Raw genomic sequence first — 9,729 nt, forward strand, 5'->3', positions numbered from 1 at the left:
GAAACCCTGAACTTTTTGTTGCCATATGTGTCTACATCACACAGCATCAGCCATCACATCACTGTCACCAAATGCAACTTACATAACATTAAACTTCATCGAGTAAAATGTTCTTGCTGTGCCAAGAATCCTCTCTAATGATCTGAGAACATAAGACATAGGAGCAGAATTAGGCCAATTGGCCCATCAAGCCTACTCCAGAATTGATCATGGTTGATTTATTTTCCTTCTCAACCCCTTTCTCCCACTTCCTCTCTGTAAACTTTGATGCCCTTACTAATCAAGAACCTCCACTTTAAATCTACCCAATGACTTGCTGGCAATGAATTCCATAGATTCATCACCCACTGGCTCAAGAAATTCCTCCTAATCTCGGTTCTGAAGGCTCATTCTTCTATTCTGAGCCATGCCCTCTGGTCCTAGAATCCCCCAATGTGGAAAAAGTCCTCACCATTTCCACTCTGTCCAGGTCTTTCAATATTTGGTAGGTTTGTATTCTTCTAAAGTCCAGTGATTACAGGTCCAGAGCCATCAAACATTCCTCATACGTTAACCCTTTCAGTCCTGGGATCATTTCTGTAAGCCTCTTCTGGACCCTTTTTGATGCTAGCATGTCCTTCCTCGATATGGGGTCCAAAACTGTTCACAATACTTCTAAGGTGGTCTGATCAATACCTTATAAAGCCTCAGCATTGTATCCTTGCTTTTATATTCTAGGCTTCTCGAAATTAATGCTAACATTTAAATTGCCTTCCTTACCTCCAACTCAACTTGCAAGTTAACCTTTAGGTTAACTCCCAAGCACTCCCAAGTCCCTTTGCACCATTTTCTCTGAATTTGCTCCCCATTTAGAAAATAGTCTACGCTTTTATTCCTTCTACCTAAGTGCATGACCGTACACTTCCCTACATTGTCTGCCATTACTTTGTCAATTTCCTACTCTGTCCATATCCTTCTTCACATTTTTGCTTCCTCAAGACTACCTGGTGCTCCACCTACCTTCATATCATTCTCAAACCTCACCACAAAGCCTTCAATTCCATAATCCAAATCATTGACATATAACCTGAAAAGAAGTGGCCCCAAAAACGAATTCCTGTGGAACACCACGAACCACCGACAGCCAACCAGAAAAGGCCCCCTTTATTCCAACTCTTTGGGTTCTGCCAGATGGATCTATTGAAGTATCTTTCCTGTGATGCCACGGGGTGCTCTCTTGTTTAGCAGCTTCGTGTGCAGCACTTTGTCTGAGGCCTTCTGAAAATCCAAGTTAAAAAAAAATCTACTAACACTATTCTGCCATTTACTTCCTTGAAGACTTCCAATAGATTTGTCAGGGAAGGTTTTCCTGAAGGAAACTAGGTTGACTTTAGCCTATTTTCTCGTGCCTCAAGTACCCTGGCGTTGTCCAATATCTGCGTATGTGATTGGTCGACATGGTTTAATTTAGGTGGCTTTTCCGCTTCAGCAAGACTATTTCATATACTGTACTGACTTTCATTGCTGGTTATATAAGGAAATTCCAGAAAGACAGAGTTTGCCAACTGTGCACATGTTCAATGGGCACTGGGATAATTGGCACTGTTACTGTGAAGAGAACTATTAGAAACTTTTACCAAACATATATCAGAGACATTGAAGGCAAAAGTCATTGAGTATTGGCAGCTTTCATCGCTATACAGTGGCATTCTGAAAATACAGACATTGACGATTAGCATCTTTATATCCAGAGAGAAGGCATTGAAAGGTAACTAAGGGATGGTAAACATGTAGTAAATATTAAATCACAAACACGACAAATTCTGCGGATGCTGGAAATCCAGAGCAACCATATAAAATGCTGGAGGAACTCAGCAGGTCAGGCAGCGTCAGCCCGAAACAATATCTGTCTGTTCATTTCCTACAAGGAAGAATTAAACCACAGATAGCAAAGGATGTGGAAAAACTGGAGAGAGTGCAGAGAAAACAAAAAAGATATTAATGACGCAAGTATTTATCTATCAGGAATAGATAAGCAGAATGAGTGTTGAGAAATGAAGGCAGAGAGATGACCTTATAAGGTCAAAAATGACTAAAGGTTTTGACAGTGTGAGCACAGAGGAAATGTTTCCATTTGTAGTAAATGTATACTACAGGCCACCACGAAGACATACAATGGGAAATTCAAGAGAAAACATAGAACCTGCTCCCAAAGGAAGGAAATAAATGAATAATGTAGATGTATTTAAGGGGAAGCTGGACACATATGACAGAGGAATACCCCATTAGATTTAGATGAGGAAAGATGAACAGAGGCTTTTGTGCAGCATAAAAGCCAGCTCAGTCTGGTTCTGCTGAATCGGATATTTCTAAATTCATATCTTATGAAATCTTGGATTGAAGGGTGAGTTTGCTATTTTACGTGCCTATTTTACATAGTTCCAAGTTAGTGGCTGTCTTTGCAATACACATATTGAATTTTTCATCAAAACAAATGTTACCTGTCAAAAAGTACCCATAATTAACAATACATACGGTTCTATTTCTTGTGTAGTGTTGTTGAATCTGACCAAGGATGACACAATGTTTCATAACTATGGCAGTGTATGTCAAGGGGTGCATTGTACAGGTATAGGAAAAATGATTCCTGAACCTTCGAAGTTTTCTAGTGCAGCATCATGAATACTGGAAAACGCAAGTTCTCTGATCAGAACTTTCATTTTAGCTCTAAGGTCAAACAAGTTGAAAACATTGTGCATATCGAGTGAAGATTTCAGGCATCAGCTGCCAATACATTTCCTTCAGAAGACATCTCAGAGCACAAAGTTCCTTGCCTCTTTGTTGTTCCTTCTTCTTTGTAGATTTGAACTTAAGGCACAGTAAGTACTGTCCAAGCAGCTTGGAATTAAGTTTGCCATTTTTGCTTCATTGCAGGCTACTTCTTTTATGAGACATGGGTGGCTCTGAAGTAGTTAAACTGCCCTACACCAACTCTGGTTAGTCAGCCTTCATAAATTCCTGCAAGTAAACTAGCAACTTTCAATTTCTGAATAGAGTTGGTCTCACTGGAGAGAGTCAGCTTTTAAGGACTTTAACCTCCCCTTCAGAATCTAATATGTTCCATTGAAAATATGGGGAGAATAAACTAGAATTAGTGTAGGATTTGTGTTAATAGGTGTTTGTGGTCAGAGTGGATTTGGTAGGCTGAAAGTTATTTTCTTTTTGCATGACTCCTTGACAGCCATTTTCCTTCGAGCAAAGTAAAAATTCCAATCACTGGGAAGTTTTTGCCTTGATTATCATTGATTTCAGATTTACTCAGGCTGCTTGGGGGCAAATTGAAACAATTGCTGTCTATAAGTCAAAAGAATTCACTTTCCTTTCATCTCTGGAATTCAGGTGTTTCTTCCATGTTTTGAGCAAAGCAGCTAGAAAACATGGAGCCAAGTGGTCCTGGTGGTCCACAACAAGATACAACTGTTTGGTCACAGCAAATTCCAGGACAAGATCTCATAATAATTCTGTGGACACCAGGAAGTGTAATGACTATCAGAGAACGTTTATTCATTTCTAACTGCAAACTCTGGGTCAATATTTTACAAATATTGTACAAATATTTTACAAAATATTTTACAAAGTTTCGAGAAGTTTTATTTTCTCTAATAGTACATACCCAGTGTGCTGGGAGTGGATGCCGAGGTAATGGTATGTTTCTTGAGTGAGATGTGGGTAAGTTGAGAGACATTCAGTCTCCCTTGATAACTACATCTGCACAAAGTGCTTTGAGCTTTAGCTCCTTAGAGACCATGTTAAGGAACAGGAGCTACATCGTGATGATTTTTGGCCCATAAGGGAAAATGAGGTGATAGATAAGAGCTACAGGGAAGTAGTCACCCCTAGGTTACAGGATGCAGGTACCCGGATGACTGTCAGGAGAGGGAAGGGAAATAGGCAGCCAATGCAGAGTACCCCTGCAGCTGTTTGTTCTCCTCAATAATAAGTATACTTACTGTTTTGGATACTGTTGGGGAAGGGGAGGGTCAACCTACCAGGGTGAAGCCACAGCGACAAGGTCTCTGGCACTGAGTCTGGCTTTGTGGCTCAGAAAGAAAAGGAGGAGCTGGGGAGTGCAATAGTGACAGGGGATTCTGTGGATATGGAAGAGACACCCATATGGGGCGTAGCCTCCCAGATGCCAGAGTCAGGGATATCTTGGATGGGGTTCACAACATTTTAAAGGAAGTGGAGTGAACAGCCCGATGTTTTGGTCCACATTGGTACCAACAACATAGGTGGGAAAGGGGAGGAGGTCCTGAAGAGAGAATAAATGGAGTTGGACAGAAAGCTAAAGAGCAGTACCTACAGAGTAATCTCTGGATTGCTGCCTGTGTCATGTGCCACAGAAGATAAGAATAAGATGATTTGGCAGATTATTGGGACTTTGTCTGGGGAAGGAATTACCTGTACAAAAAGGACAGGTTATATCTGAATCTGAGGGGGCCAATATTCTCGTGGACAGGTTTCCCAGAGCTGTTGGGAGGGTTAAAACTAATCTGGCAGGGGTATAGGGCTGAGGATGGGGCAGTTGTTATACAACTAGATGCAGTGTGAGGAAGGACAGACAATTGATAGGGCAAAACTACAGTCAAGGGGATGAATTAAAATACACCAGGGGGCCAAAATCAAAAACGGTGATGAATACAGGAATGAAAGTCCTATATTTGAATGCACTCAGAATATAAGATAAGGTAGGTGGTCTTGTTGCACAGATGTACATTGGCAGGTATGATGTTGTGGGCACCTCTGACTCGTGGCTGAAAGAGCTGAAAGAAGATCATAGTGGGGAGCTTAATAACTAAGGATACACCTTTTATTGAAATGACAAGGGAGGTAGGCAGAGGGGGTTGGAGTGGCTCTGTTGGCAAAAGATGAAATTAAATACTTAGAAAGAGATGACATATGATCGGAAAATGTAGAATCCTTGTGGGTAGAGTCATGGAATAGGGGTAAAAAAGACCCTGATGGGAGTTACATACAGACCTCTGAACAGCAGTTAGGATGTGGGCTACAAATAACAACATAGAAAATCTACAGCACATTACAGGCCCTTCAGTCCACAATATTGTGCCAACCATGTAGATACTGTCTAGGATTTCCCTATTCCATATCCCTCTATTTTTCTATTCTCCATGTATCTATCTAAGAGTCCCTTAAAATACCCTATTTTATCCACCTCAACCACCTTCGCTGGCAGTGCATTCCATTCACACTCTCAGTATGAAATACTTACCTCTGACATCCCCTCTTGTACCTACTTCCAAGCACCTTAAAACTACGCCCCTTCATGTTAGCGATAACAGCCCTGGGAAACGCCTCTGGCTATGCACATGATCAATGCCTCTCATCATCATCTCTATCATGTCACCTCCCATCCTCCATCGCTCCAAGGAGAAAAGGCCAAGTTCACTGAATCTATTCGTAAAGCACACTTTCCAATCCAGGCAACATCCTTGTAAATCTCCTCTGCACTCTCTCTATGGTATACACATCCTGGTGAGGCGACCAGACCAAACACAGTACTCCAAGTGAAGTCTAACTAAGGTCTTATACATAGCTGTAACATTACCTCATGGCTCTTGAACTCTGTCCCATGGTTGATGAAGGCCAACACACCATACACCTTCTTAACAATACTGTCAACCTGCACAGCAGCTTTGAGTGTCCTATGGACATGGACCCCAAGATCTCGCCAGAAGTCTTACCATTAATATTATAGTCTGTCTTCAAATTTGACCTACTGAAATGAACCACTTCACATGAGATAGAAAAGGCATAAAAAAGGGCAATGTTGTGATAATCATGGGGATTTCAATATGTAGGTAAATTGAGAAAATCAGGTTAATGTTGGATCCCAAGAGAAGGAATTTGTAGAATCTCTATAAAATAGCTTTCAGAGCAGCTTGTGGTTGAGCTCACTGCAGAAATGGTAATTCTGGATTGGGTGTTGTGTAATAAGCCAGATTTGATTATGAAGCTTAAGGTAAAAGAATCCTTAGGAGACAGTGATCATAATATGATAGAATTCACCCAGCACTAGCAGTGATGATGGCAGGACAGCAATGGCTTGTGGTTCTGGGAGAAATTCAGAAGGCGCAGGAAAGATACATCCCAAAGATGAAGAAGTATTCTAACGGGAGGATGAGGCAATTGTGACTGACAAGGGAAGTCAAAGACAGCATAAAAGCAAAAGAGAGTGCATATAATATAGCAAAAATTAGTGGGAAGGCAGAGGATTGGGAAAATTTTAAAAACCAACAGAGGGCAACTAAAATGCCATAAGGAGAGAAAAGATAAAATATGAAGGTAAGGTAGCAAATAATATAAGAGGATGCAAAAAAGTTTCTTCGGATATATAAAGAGTAAAGGAGAGACAGTGTGGATACTTAACCACAGGAAAATGACACTGGAGAGGTAGTAATGGGAGACAAACACGAGCAGAATACCAGAAATGCGAGAGTGTCGGGGGCAGAAGTGCTATTGCTATTACTAAGGAGAAGGTGTTTCGGAAGCTGAAAGGTCTGAAGGTAGATAAGTCACCTGGACCAGATGCACTACACCCCAGGATTCTGAAAGAGGTAGCTGAAGAGACTGTGGAAGCACTAGTAAAAACCTTTCAAGAATCACTAGATTCTGGAATGCTTCCTGAGGACTGAAATATTGAAAATGTCACTTCACTCTTTAAGAATGGGGGAGGCAGAAGAAAGGAAATTATAGGACAGTTGGCCCAACCTCAGTGATTGGAAAGACCTTGGAGTCTAATATTAAGGGTGAGATTTTGGAGTATTTGGAGGCACATGATAAAATAGGCCAAAGTCAGCATGGTTTTCTAAAGGGGAAATCTTGCCTGTCAAATCTGTTGGAATTCATTGAGGAAATAACAAGCAGGATGGACAAAGGAGAATTGGTGGATGTTGTTTATCTGTGTTTTTGGAAGACCTTTGACAAGATGCTGCACATGAGACTGCTTAACAATATAAGACCCCATGGTATTAGAGGAAAAGTACTAGCATGGATAGAGGAACGGCTGATTGGCAGGACCTATTCTGATTGGCTGCCGGTGACTAATGGTGTGCCGCAGGAGTCGGTGTCGGGACCATTGTTATCACATTGTATGTCAATGATTTGAATGTGGAGGGGTAGGCAGTGTTGAGGAAGCACGGTGTCTGCAGAAGGACATAGACAGATTGGGGGAATGGGCAAAGAAGTAGCAGATAGAATATAATGTAGGGAAGTGTATGGTCATGCACTTGGGCACAAGTAATAAAGGAGTGGACTGTTTTCTGAATAGGGAGAACATTCAAAAATCAGAGGCGCAGAGGGACTTGGAGTCCTTGTACAGGATTCCCTAATGATTAACTTGCAGGTTGAGTCGGTAGTAAGGAAGGCAAATGCAATGTTAGCATTCATTTTGAGAAGACTAGAATATTAAAAAAAGGATGTAATGCTGAGGTTTTATTAGGTATTTGTCAAACTGCACTTGGAGTATTGTGAGCAGTTTTGAGCCCTTGATCTAAGAAAAGATGTACTGGCGTTGGAAAGGGTCCAGGAGGTTCACAAGAATGATTCCAGGAATGAAGGGGTTAACAGATGAGGAGCGTTTCATGGCTCTGGGTGTATACTTGCTGGAGTTTAGAAGAATGGGGGGTGTAGGAGAGAAGAATCCCATTGAAACTTATTGAATATTGAAAAATCTGGATAGAGTGGATGTGAAAAGGATGTTTATTATAGTGGGGTAGTCTAGGACCAGAGGGCACAGCCTCAGAATTGAGAGATATCCATTTAGAACAGGGATGAGGGAATATTTCTTCAATCAGAAGGTGGAATCTGTGGAATTCATTGCCACTCTGTCAGGACCTTGAAGCAGGGACCCAATCGTAGACCAAGTACTGTGCGCACTGTGGTATTTCTTGAGTAGCAAATCCAGAGAGGCAACAAAGTCAGCATCAAAGTTCAGGTGGAGATCAAAAGTTCCAGAGAAATCCAAAAACCAGAATCAGGAATCAGGCAGAGTCAATATTCAGACAGAGTTCAGATACAAATGCTGGAAAGGATCAGGGAAACTCACTGGCACAATCTGGCAACAAACAGGTGAAAACGCAGGACTGAGCAATAAACAGAGAGGCAGATGAGCACAATGAGACACAGGTGGCAGAAAAAACAATAAAAATAAGAAACAGATGAGAGGCAGAGTACAGTACTCAGTAATACAGGGGCTGGAGTAGAACAGCAGCGGGGACAGGAGCATATGGGGAATGAAAACAAACAAGAGCACATGGCAATAGAAACCCAGACTGACGGCTAGGGAGAAACCCATAAAAAGGCAGAGTTCAACTGGAGGCACTGACACACTGATGGCCATGCAGACATTGGGTGTATTTAAAGCAGAGGTTGATAGGCTTTTGATTAATTAGGGCATCAAAGATTATGGGAAGAAGGCAGGATAATGGGGTTGAGAGAGATGACGGATCGGCCATGATGGAATGGTGTAGTGGACTCGGGGGGGGGGGGGCCTAATGGCCTGATTCTGCTTCTGTGGTGTCATGGTAACAACAGGAGAATAAAAGTGGGATTACCGTTGGCTTAATGGAAAATATGTGTTTGATGTTTGTGGGCTTGGTGGGCTCTGGGTTCTGTTTCTATGATATATGACTCTCTGGGAAAGGTAGTTTAATAAATGCAGCAAGGGAGGCATTTATCTTTAGTTTCTTGCACTAAAAACAAGAGATTCCTAGCTGTCAGTTGTGCTGACTTCCAAACATTCAATTGAAATGAAATTATATATCATGAAGTGTAATCTACAGCCATCAATCTTGTGCATGTTTTCTGTTAATGATCAGAAGAAATTTTCCTCCCGCTGTTTCCTTGCTATACTAAATTGGGATGTTAAAGGGGGCAGTGTTGTGCACTTATGACAACCTGAGTGTTTCCGCTCTGATTTGAAATACACAAAACATTATACAGAATTTGATGCCAATTAGAAAAGGATGTGAACTTCCTGGTGGGGTTTTCTAACATTTAGTGTAGTTCCCCCATTTGTTAAATTCAGTTTATTCTTTCAAAACTTTAGAATTGGTCTGTTATTCCATAAGGAGAATTTAATGCTCATTTTATGATTTCAAAAAAGTTAATGTTTTTTTTTAGAAGAGAATAGATGTCATGGTGATATAGGCCATTGGGAACAATCTTGAAAGATTGGATCTTGATTGTCACAGTCCAATACCTGTATGGCAACAACACAGAATAACTTTTTTCCACTAATATACTTTATTCAATATATGTATATGTGTGTAGCAACTGCAAATAGGGCTTACTTTTCTGTATATTCATTGTACCTTCAATTCAATACACACTCTCACAATGTGCCAATACCATTCAGAACTTTTTATGAACCCCAGAAACTGACTTTTACTGGAAATGATAGAAGTGACACAATCGTGCCTTGGGGAATGTCCTTTCAGAGCTGGGTTAATGAACCACTTACAAGAAGGAAGTAAAGGATACAGTACATAACACATACATACCTGAGTGATTATAGCTGTTGAAGAGTGGGGTGTTTCTCATTATGTTGCATATACTAAGTCAGAGGGTAACTACAAAGTGCAGCAGTCTATGAATTAGAGTGTATAATACCATTTCTGGAGCAGCCTTGGGTGAATACTGATGCTGAAGTATGAATAATTCCTCAACACT

This window comes from Hypanus sabinus, chromosome 20, assembly GCF_030144855.1.
Source record: "Hypanus sabinus isolate sHypSab1 chromosome 20, sHypSab1.hap1, whole genome shotgun sequence".
Classification (NCBI taxonomy): domain Eukaryota; kingdom Metazoa; phylum Chordata; class Chondrichthyes; order Myliobatiformes; family Dasyatidae; genus Hypanus; species Hypanus sabinus.